We start from the raw sequence: 12,532 nt of genomic DNA, 5'->3' as shown, positions 1-12,532 counted from the left end.
TAAAACACTAGAAATAAATTTAATAATTGCTACTATCTACAATTCTATCCTCTTCTCCTGAAGCAATCATTTTACCAGCTTAATATATAAATTTTCAACTTTTTCTATGAATTAATGCATAAATTTTGTATTATAGATGGTCTTTAATGTAAATATTGTAATACTATATGTGAGCTTTCATAGTTTTATTTTTTCATTCAATAGCATATCTCCTCTTTAGTGCAACCAAATACATGTTCTGTAATACATTTGGAAGTCTTATTGAAAAGAATGAGATTACTTTCATGTTTTTGCTATTACAGACAGTTCTGTAATATATATATTCTACTTTTTACCCTCTTGTGCATATGAATCAGTATTTTGGTAGGCTGATACCAGGAAGAGATTTATAGGAAGTTCACGCATTTAAAATTTTAATATATACTTATGTAATGACATTAAAATATTGAACACATTTATATTTTTATGAGAGTTATATGAGAGCCCCCACTCCCCACTTTCTTTACCACATTTTAATTTATGCAAAGTAGTAAGTGAAATGTTTTTTAGGTTGCTATTTTGCTTTTAAAGTGGTTAAATATCTTGTATACCCTATATTGATCTTTGAATTTTTTCCTCTGAGTTGCCTGCTCATATATATTTTTCCCTATTTTTTCCATTTGACTCATCGTTCTTTACTAAAGTAATTTGTTTTTTAAATGGTGAGATGGAGATCTATCATAGTTTTCCAAATTAACAAATTGACCCAATATAACTTATCTAGTGTTTATTCTTTCCCACTGACTTAAAGTGATACTCTTACTAGATATTAAATTCCATATGCATATAAGCATTTCACACTTGTATTCTGTTCTACTGATCTGCTTTCTAGTGGCAGAAAACACTATTATTATTTTTAGTATTTGCTAGTGTGACTCCCTTGCCACTGTTATTTATCAAAATTATCCTGTCTATTCTTTCACATTTCCTTGTATGATTTTAGAATTGGCTGCTGAAGTCAATTGAAAGAGCTCCTGACCACCACATTGTGATTTATTTGAATTTAAAGATAAGGTTTATAAGAGTTTAAGTATTTTTATATGATAAATTTCTCTTTCTAAGAACATAAGTCTATCTCATCATTTATTGAGATCTTATTGTATGCCATTCAATAAATTCTGGGGGCTTTCTTATAAAAATTTACATATTTTGTTATATTTTATTTCAACACATTTTAGTTTTTTTATAAGACAAGTGAAATATTTTCTATTATATTTTGCTTGTTTATTGCTACTGTTAATACAAATTTAGATTTTTATGTCAAGTTAATTTTCATATATATATATATGTATGTATTTAAATGATGACCACTTTGAGTTTTAGAGGAAGAGAGACATGGGCATAGTCTTTTCCAGTTGAAAGCTCCCATCTGGAAATTTGGCTTAGGGATTTAAATATTCAAGGAACTGTGTTGTAAAAGGCAGTGCAAAATTCCAGCAACTGTGGTAGTGTGTGTCAAGTGTTGGCCCTGGCAGAGGTATTGCTGTAATTATTATGTCCATCATCTTGGTTATATTCCACCATTTTGTCTTTCTAACTAATTACTGCTTGCCATCCAAGCCTGTATTTTCCAGGTATCCCATGGAAACCACAAACTACCTGTTATTCTTACAAAGAGATTGCTTTTCTAATTAATTAACTAGAGTTATTCTTTTCCTCGAAGTCAAGAACATTGACTAGATTTTGGCATAGAGAAATGGGTTTCAGGTGAAAATCCCTCAGGAGAATGAGGATAAGGAGAATCTGGGATTGGTTATCTTTTGTGGCTGTAGTAAAGGTCATGCAAATCCCATCAATATTCAGTACTGATGGTCTGGAAGCCTACTACAAATAGTGGCAAAAAAGTTAAATTATCATCAGCAGCTGCCTTCACTGAAGTGCTTATTGAGGGGAAGAGTTAGAGGGACCATGCTCTGTTACCACTTAATGTTATAAAAGGCAAGTAAAATTTAGGAAACTTGGAACAGAATAGCTTGTTTTAATAAGGCTGCATGACTTTAAACAGTGCTCGAACTTAAATCCATAAATTCTTGTTACCAAGGGATGCATTGAAAATGAGGCATTTCCCATGGTTCTGTCAATAGTAGCTTCTTGTCTTGTACTCGCAGTGCTAAGGTGACTAAACTAAATCAAATGAAAATTTGATGCTTCATTTTCCTGAAATCTGTTGTTATTTGGACCCTCAGCCTTACAGGATCTTTTCTGTTAATGTTAGGGTATTATTAGGTAAAAGCGGTCCTCAATAATGTAATTGGGAATCAGTTATAAAAACTGAAGCACAGTCATCCCCACTGAGCCTTTATTGATCAGCACTTAAGCCCACCACATTCTCTAGTTTGTTGTGGGGTGTCTTCTCTTGCTTGAACATTACTTTTTAAAATAAGTCTAATTTCCCTATTCCTATTTTCCTTGAAATAGACAAATACAGAGGTAGAGGCAAATCCCAACAGGACCCAGGGAGCCAATTGTAAAATTGGAGTGAAGGGCGAATAAAGTAACTTATATGATAATTTACATGAACAAAAATCTAAGAAATACACGAGAATAAATTCTGAAACTTAATATCCAAGAAGTGAGAAAAAACATTTAGACCTTGTTGAGTTTAGCTGTGTATATAAACATACCACAATTCTGATTCAGTAGTTCAAGGAGCCATTCGTTTCGCTGGTTGATAAAAAGAACACTGAGTTCGGTGGTACTTTAAATTCAAGGAAATTGTCAGAAATTAACTTTTGCGAGCTAAAATATTAAAAATCTCAGATAATCTTATTCAGCATGATTAAAATTCTGCTTGAACAATATAACCACACATTTCATGGATACTTAATGAAAAACATTTATTGATATTATTGACATAGTGCTTTTGAAAATATAATATCCATGAGTCCTGGTAAGGGAAAAAATGAGAGATAGTTACAAACCCTCACTTAAAATTTAAGTTTAATCTGTATTTACTCTTTGTCATCATAAAGTTGAATTTTGTATACTTGTTTACTAAGAGGAGAAACATTATCTTTCTATAATACTTGAAGATTAGATTTTTTTTTTTGTATATAAAGTAGGATTTATTAGGGAAAGAGGAAAGGCTACAGAAGAGTAGCAGAGTCCAGAAGCCAAGCCGGTAGCTCCAAAGATTAGTTTTAATAGTTACTTTCTAAGGACTTTTGATTTGCTAATTTGTAAATTATATTTGATATATAAACTAAATTTAAGAAGTCTTTTAAGAATCATGTTTCTTCAGTCCTCTGTTAAAGTAAATTAAATCTCCTCAGCAATTTCATGGAATCTGACTTACTAAATTTTTAGACCTCCCTGATCTGTTATAATTAATTGACCCACTATATACACTAGTGCATTGCTTTATTTTTGAAAATGAAATTTATACACGTCTTTAGTAGTTTAGTTTTATAATACCCTCTAAGATTTTTTCTTCCATTTTGGTTTATTTTAGGAGGAAGAATTGTTTGTGTGGATTTACCATATGCTACCTATTTACCACTTGGACAAAGTTTACTCTGTCAAAGCTTTGCTAAGTATTTGGGTGGTGAGAGACCACTGGTATTTTTGAAAAGGGCTTTGGGGGCTGTTCTCTCTACTATGGGAATACTGATTGGAAACACTATGGTTGAAAGGGGCTCCATGATTTTGATGGAAACAGAACGCATATGTGGATGGCAAAGGCCAAAACTGTGTTAGCTAATAGCTAACTTAATAGTCTAACCAGTAAAAGCAAAGAAGGCCAGTTACCAAGAGAGGCCAAAACTAATTGAGTAAACTGAACAATCAAAATATATGGATACCTAGTAGTACTTTGTTGATCGCGGGAACCATAGATGAAAACAATAAAATAGCCTCCGTAGTCTACTATTCAGATTGTCAGATTATGTAAAGCAGACTTCTGCCCTAGACTACTTCTCTGTAGATATACTTGGAACCCAATTTTTTGTGTATTTTCTAGTGTCTAGTGTGTGGCTATAGAGCTGGAATCACATCTGCAGCAAATGTTTTTAATGCTTCGCCTCACATTCTGCTCGCCTACGTCCTAATTCTTGAAACAGTTATTTTCCTCCCTCTCTCTTCTGTTCCTGGGAGAATGGATGTGGTGTAGTGGATAAATGAAGGATTTAGCATTTTGTAAGAGTTCACACACTTAAAAAGACAGAAGGCATTATCCAAATACAGGGGATGGGGTATAGATGTGTTGAGGGGTCTTGTGCAAGTTCACTTCTGATTACTTATCTTCCTTCAATGAAATAGGAAGGAAGTCCATCAGCTGAAAGAGAGAATGAGGGAGGAGAGTTTCAAAATTTAAGCATAGGGAGAATATATGGAATCATGGAAGGAGTGAATGATCTGGGGAAATATACTAAAATTACCACACAACATTATGGCCCATTCGAAGGCATCAGAAAATTTAAAGTTAGCATGGTTCCAGTAGTGTGTGTGGGCGGTGTGCTTCCAATCTAATTCAGCTAGTTGGGTACAAGTGTTAGGTAAGCAGAATATAAACGTCTAAACTTAACTAAGACTTTTTTTAGCTGAGGGAATAAAATGAAGGGTGTGAGAAACTGAGACTTGAGGCTGCATTCAATGGGTGGAATTCTGCTGACTGGTTAGGGAAATTAGGTAACGTGGGGAAAATGAGGACATGAAGAGTGAGAGAAGGGGAAAAATGATAGAAGCAGGGAATTATAGTGAGAAAGGATTGGTGAAGTTGGAGCAAGAATGGGTGTGGCTTGGAAAGGTAGGGAAGATGAGAGTGAGGGGTTGAAATTAAGATTTTGAGGAGGAGATTTACTGTTTGGTGATCATGGAGATTTAGGATATGGTTGTTGAAGTGAATGACCAGGTCAGGTTGTAGGGGAATATCATTGGATGAGAAGAACAAAGGGATTGGAAGTCAGAGATTGGAAGGATCTTTTATTTGCTTTTTGTAAATACCAGCAATTATGGTCAAGATGACTATGTAATTTATTGGCCAAATTAGAATACTTTTGAGAATAAAATGTAAACCTATTCAAAATTATCAGCAGGCAAGTGAAATTGGGACCATTTTCTATGTAGCAAGTAGTAATGGAGGGAATGTTAGTGAGCAGTAGATAAAATCTTCAAGTAATGAAAAGAGTGACCCTAGGGTTACCAGAAGAATGGAGTGAATAGTCTAATAAAGTAGTTTCAATCTGATGAGGAGAGGAGCGTGGTCTGAGATTAAAAACAGAAGCAAATAGGAAATCTATTCTACTTCTAAGCTCAGTAACAATGTTTGGCGAAGAAGAAATAAACAACCATTTGAAATGGTAAAGGCAGGGTTCTTAGAAAAGTCAGATTCTGTGAGAAGTTACTATGAACATTCAGAGAAGAGGTGGCAAGCAGAGTGGGATTCATTATGTCTGAAGGCTCTATCCTATAGTCAATGAAAGGTTCTTGGAGGAGGGGAAAGAAACCTTACAGGAGTTTTGAGTTCTGAAAGAGGAAGAGTGATGTTGATATTTGACCACTTTGCCCTGCCCAGGATAGACTATATCAACTAAGCATTGTCATCGTTCCCAGGTTAGATTCTTTAAAGATTCACTGAAAATATGTATCAAACAGAATAGGAAAGAGGCAGGAAAAAGAATGCTCTAACATGTAGACCTCATAGGAAAGCAAAGAGAATAATTTTTCTTGGGTCAAGGACTTGCCCTTAAGTTTTAAACTGCTATCATTTTAAGGTTTTTTTTTTTTTTTTAACTTCTGCATAGTTCAGATACATTTCAAACAAGGTTAAAAATATTAATTTAATTGCATGTGTAAATGTTCAGGCAGGAGTTAGAAAAAATAATGGAAAATTGAATGTAAGTGTAGTTTGTTCATGCTTTGTCTTTAAGACTCAAATGAAGACATGAAAAGAAGGTGAAAATGGGCAAAAATAATAGACAAAAGACCTATTTTACCCAGTTGGCTTTATATAGCTTGTTAAAACAATCAGCTCTTGGAAACAGAAGATAGTACATAATTGGCTCTCTTGGTCTCCTCTGTCATTAATTGTACTGAAGTACTGGGGCAGGTAAAACTTATGGGAACTGTCTTGCTGCCTTAAACGATCGGGTTGGCGATTGCTATTGTTTGACTCAGAAGGAGACCTCATTCTCTTGAGAAAAGAAAGAGAGCTTAGTGCTGATAATGTCCTAAGAATTCTGAAGCAAACCCTTTTTCAATATGTAAATAAGTGAAAATCATTTGCTCTCTGTCATTCCCTGCTTCTCTCTGTCTTTCATATCACTGCATGAGGTTTCCTACATACATTTAACTACTGAAATAACTTGAGATACAAATAAGCATACTTGGGGAAAAAAACGCTGCAAATCTGTGAAAAGCAGCCCAAAATAGAATATTAATGTATTTATTTAAATTTCAAATCCATTTGAAGTTTTGAAAAGCCTCAGATTTATTTCCTTTTTTGCTTTGTGACAGTGTATGTCTGTGTTATACAAGTCAAACAAAGGGGTGGTTTTTTGCCCCCTTTATTTTGAAGAGTGAAGCAGGTTAAAGAATGAAGTTTTAGGAATGATGTGTAAGACAATGTTTTCTTGGAGTATATTTAACTCCTTAGTAAACTGCATGACAAACCCATATCAGAGCTCATACTCAATCACCACTTGCCCTGTTCTTTGCCTGGATAAGCACTAATTATCCTCCAAACCTTAGATAGTTGTCATTTCTTACAGAAGTCCTCCTGAAGTCCCAGGAATAGATCCTTTTTATGTCATAGCCCTTCCTGTTTCCTCTTTCAAAGGGCTCATCATGATATTATATGGGAATAGGCCCAATTCATTTTTATATAAAATGCGACCCATTTTATGTGATCTATAAGGGATGTTCAAAAAGTGTTTGTTTAATTAAAATGTAGAGAAAGAACTTTCACTCTCCTGTTGTCTGTACTTAGGTCTTTTTTGTGTCCTATATATTGTGATAGCATTTGAGGACTTGAAAACTCTTTTTGGTAAATCTTGCAGAACTTAGCACAGGCAACAGAATGAAGCTTGCTAGGCAGGTGCTCTACTGCTTGAGCCACACCCACAGCCCCTTTTGCTCTGGTTATTTTGGTGAGGGGGTCTCACTTTTTGCCCAGGCTGGCATGGACCATGATCCTCCTATTTTATGCTCCCCACCATAGCTGGGGTGACAGGTGCATGCTAGCATGCCCAGTGTTTTTTTCTGTTGAGATGGGATCTTGTAAACTTTTTGTCCATACTATCCTGGAACCATGATCCTCCCAGTCTTAGTCTCTAACATAGCTTCAGATGACAGGTACACACCACTGCACCCCGCTCTTGGTTGGTATGGAGTCTCATTAACTTTTTGCCTGGGCTGGATTTGAACCACAATCTTCCCAATCTTAGCTTCCCAAGTAGCTAGGATCCCATAGGTGTAAGACACCAATGCCTGGCTAAGAAAGTGTTGAAAGCATTCTTACATTGCAGCTTTTTAAGAATTTTCTCCAATGGTGTTTTCTTCTCTTTAATAAGGGCTTTTTATATCCAAGTTGCTCCCTGAAATAGCTCTTCAAAGGTTATCAAGAAATGGTAGCCAGTGCAATGGTACATCACATCCTGTAACTATGTGTATCTTTATTTGGGTGAAATATACTGTAGGGGTAAGATCTTGTGTATGAAGCTTTTATTTCCAAATGACCTTCTGTTACTCCTCCATCAATACTTGTTTCTGCTAACAGACTAGGTGGAAAGGATGCAATCCAAAATTTGTGTCTGAAATGTCACTGATAATAGGGGTAAGATGTGCAGAAAGTTTAGTGATTGCTTTTGATAAAATCCTATATTTATATATATGCCTTTCCTTTCCCCTTCCCTCCTCTTGATCCCTCCCAGACAATCCCCTTTTTTAAATATTCATGTCCCATTATCATCATAATCATCTGTACAGGTCAAAAACATAACCTCCAGTCTTGTCTACTTTCCTACAAATGACATGACTTCATTTTTCTTTATGGCTGAATAATACTCTATGGGTGTGTGTATGTGTGTGTGTGTGTGTGTTTGTGTGTACCATGGAATATACAAATATATGTATACTTTTTTCTTTATTCACTAATTGGGTACCTTGGCTGATTCTGCAGCTTGGCAATAATGAACAGAGCTGCTATAAACATGGGTGTGTAAATATGTCTCTTGAAGGTTTGATTTATATACCTTTGGATATATGCCTAAGAGTGAAATGGCAGGATCATAAGGAAAGTTTAGTTTTAGGTTTTTTGAGGACCTTCCATACTGATTTTCAGAGTGGTTGCCCTAGTTTACATTCCCACTAACAGTATTTGAAGGTTCCTTTTTCCCTGCATCCATCCTAGCATTTGTTGTTTGTTTTCTTGGTGATTATCAATATGACTGGGGTGAGATGGAATCTTAGTGTCATTTTCATTTGTATTTTCTATTAGCCAAAGATGTTGAATACTTCTTTGTGTATTTATTTACCATTTGTACTTCTGAGAACTGTCTGTTCAGTTCATTGGCCCATTTATTAATTGAATTATTCTTTGGAAGTTTAATTTTTTAAATTCTTTGTATATTCTGGATATTAGTTCTTTATCCATTGAATTACTGGCAAAATTTTTCTTAAATTCTGAGGATCTTCTTTTTTTAATTTAATGCAGTCCCATTTGTCAGTTCTTGTTCTTATTTATTGGGCAATTGGAGCCCTATTTTTTTCTGTAGTAGTTTCAAAGTTTCAGATCACACATTAAGATTTTTAATCCATTTGACACATTGATTTTTATACAGATTGAGGGGTGTCATTTCATTTTTCTGTATGTGAATACCCAGTTCACCCAGCACCATTTGCTGAAGAGAGTATCTTTTTGCCATATGTTTTTGGCTCCTTTGTCAAAAATCAGATATCTGTAGCTGTGTTGGTTCATTTCTGGGTCTTTCTTTTTGTTCCATTGGTCTTTGTGTCTGTTTTTGTGCCAATACCATGCTGCTTTTATTCCTCTGGCTGTGTGGTATAATTTGTCATATCTCCAGCATTGCTCTTTTTTGTTCAGGATTACTTTAACTATTTGGAGACGTTGATGTAGCCATATGAAATTTAGGATTGATTTTTTTCTATTTCTATAAAGAATGATATTGAGACTTTGTGCATTATAGTGAATCAGTAGATTGCTTTCAGTAGTATAGCTATGTTCACCATCTTAATTATGCTAATCCATAAACATGGGAGGGCTTATCATCTACTGTTGTCTTCTTCAATTTCTTTCTTCAAGGTTTTAGTTTTTATTGTAAAGATCTTTCACTTCCTCGGTTAAGTTTATACCTAGGTATGTTGTTTTATTTTTTGAGGCTATTGTGAATGGAATTGTTCTCCTGATTCTTTCTCAGACTCTTCATTGTTATTTTATGGAAAAACTCTAAGTTTTTATATGCTGATTTTATATCCTGCTCTATTGCTTAAAGTGTTTATCAGATTTTTTCACCTCCCCCACCATTTGGGAATTTTTATTGGAATCTTTATGGACTTTTATTATAGAGTTATATAGAATTATATCATCTACAAATAAGGATAATTTGGCTTCTTCCTTCCCTCTTTGAATGCCCCCCCTCTTTTTTTCTTTCTCTTGCCTTATTGCTCTGGCTAGGAATTCCAGTAGAACTTTGACTAAGAGTGGGGAGAGTTAATCCCCTTGTCTTGTTCCTGCCCTTAGAGGAAATGATTTCAGTTTTTCTCTGGTTACTATAATGTTACCTATAGATTTGTCATGAAGAGCCTTTGTTATGTTGAGGCATATTCCTTCTACTCCTAGTTTCCTCAAAGTTTTTATCATAAAAAGGAAGTTGAATTTTGTCAAAGGCTTTTTCTGTATCTATTGAGAAAATCGTGATTTTTTTTTGTCCTTGATTCTGTTTATATGCTGTGTTATATTTTTAAATTTATAAATATTGAATCATCCTTGCATCCCTAGACTTAAACAAACTTGATCATGGTGCATGATCTTTTAATTTGTTGTTGAAATCAATTTCTAAGTATTCTATTGAGAATTTTTCCATCTGTATTCATCAAAGGAATTAGTCTATAATTCCCTTTCTGCTGTGTCCTGTCCAGCTTTTGTATGAGTATAATTCTGGCTTCATAGAATGAGTTTGGCAGTGTTCCTTCCCTTTCTATTTCATGGAATAGTTCGAGGAGCATTGGTGTTAGTCTTTTAAGGTTCTGGTAGAACTTGACAGTGAATTCATCCATTCTTTAGCTCTTCTTTGTTGAAGTACTTTTTATACTGCTTCAATCTCATTTTTTGTTCTAGATCTGTTTAAGTGGTTTAGATCTTGTTGGTTTAGTTTTGGTAAGTCAAAAGCATCTAGAAATTTATCCATTTTTCTAGATTTCCAGGTTTACTGAGATTAAAGTTTTCAAAGTATTCCCTCATGGCCCTCTGGATTTCATTGGTATTTGTTGTGATATCAACTTTGTGATCTCTAATGTTATTAATGTGGGTCTTTTCCTTCCTTCTTATAGTCAGTTCCATTGATTCTTTGTATTTTATATATAGTCTCCATTTCATTAATTTCTGCCCTAATCATGTTTTTGGCTGTACTGGGATTTGAACTCAGGACCTTACTCCTCCTAGGCAGGTGCTCTACCATTTGTTTTAAATACATTGACACTTATAGCTATATGCCTTCCTCTTAGTACTACCTTTGCTGTATACCATAGCTTTTGGTAGTTTGTGTCTTCATTTTCATTAGATTCCAGATACATTTTGGACTGGCAGAGTGGCTCAAGTGGTAGAGTGCCTGCCTAGCAAGTGTGAGGCTCTGAGTTCAAACCCAAGTACCACCAAAAAAAAAAAAATTAAAAACAGCATTTACATGTAGAAACTTTTTGATTTTCACCATTAGGAATAAGGGTGGTGACTATTGGCATTAACAAAATATTGTTTAGTTTATATGTGTTTGAATATTTTCTGTAGTTTCTTTGTTGTCAAGTTCTAGTTTTATTTCATTATTTGATAGAATGTAGAGGGTTATTTCAATTTTCTTGTAGTTGCTCAGGCTTGCTTTCTATCCTAAAATATGATTTATTTTGAAAAAAATTCTATTGGTTGCTTAGAAAAATGTGTAATGTGCAGCTACGGTATGAAATATTCAGTAGATGTCTGGTTCATAGTGCTGATTTTTAATTATGAAATTTCATTGTTGATTTTTGGTCTAGATGACCTGTCTGTTGGTAAGAGTGGGACATTGAAGACTGGCACTATTATTGTGTGCCAATAATAATGTGCTTATACATACAGTAGTTTTTATTTAATTAAATTGGCTATAACAACATTTGGTGCATATATGTTAATAATTGTTATCTCCTCTTTGTGGGTAGTTTCCTTTATTAATAGGAAGTGACCGTCTTTGTCTCTTCAGATTCATTTTGCTTTGACATCTGTTTTATCTGATGTGAATATAGCTACTCCTGCCTACTTTGGGGGTCCATTTCCTTAGAAGATGTTTCCATCCCTTCACCCTAAGCCAATGTATGTTTTTGTCAGTAAGATCCATTTATTGCATGCCAGAGATGGTCAGGTCTTGCTTTTTAAATCCTACCTGCCATTCTATGTCTCTTGATTGAGGTATTGAGATCATTAGCATTCAGTGTTAATCATATTGGAAGGTATGTTGTATTTCTTGTCATTTTGTTGTTTTTATGATGTTTACTTCTTTTGTAATCCTCATTTGCTAATCCACTTATCTAGTGGGATTTGATTTTTCCTCGTATTTTACTGGTTGCATTTCTCTTCCACTTTTGTGTGTAGTATTCCTTTAAGTATTTTCTGCTGTGTTGGTGTAATGGTTATAAATCCTTTCAGTTTTTGTTTATAATGGAAAGTTTTCAATTATGAAGGATAGATTCACTGGATACACTAGTCTAGATTGACAGTTATTTTCTTTTGTATCATTCTATACCCTTCTTTTAAAGTTTATGTTGAAAAATCTACAGTTATTGTTTTACATTTGCCTTTATATGGGATTTTTTTTCTTCTCTCTTGTAGCTTACAATATTCTTTCTGTATTTTGTATGCTCGGTATTTTAATTATACTACACCTAGGGGGTTTCTTTTCTTATTTTGCCTGTTTGGTATTTTGAAAGCTTTCTGTACCTGAATAACCCTCTCTTTCTCAAATTAGGGAAGTTTTCTGGCATTATTTTGTTGAATATGTTTTCTTTGCTTTTTGCTTATAACTCTTTGCCTTCTTCTCCTTCTTCATGATTTGTAGGTTTGGTCTTTTGATTCTGTCCTAGGGGTCTTGCATGATCCTTTTGTATTTTCTTAGTACTTTTTCCTTTTCCTTGACGGAGTGATCTAATTCCTCTATTTTATCTTTGATCCCTGATACTCTATTTTTAACTTGTTCCATTCTACTATTCAGGTTTTCAATTGATTTTTTAAATTTGATTTGATGTTTTCCAGGATGTCTATATGTTTATTGAATTCTTCCTTTATATCCTGGAA

Source organism: Castor canadensis, chromosome 6 (assembly GCF_047511655.1).
Source record: "Castor canadensis chromosome 6, mCasCan1.hap1v2, whole genome shotgun sequence".
Classification (NCBI taxonomy): domain Eukaryota; kingdom Metazoa; phylum Chordata; class Mammalia; order Rodentia; family Castoridae; genus Castor; species Castor canadensis.
Note: the sequence above shows the minus strand (reverse complement) of the source record.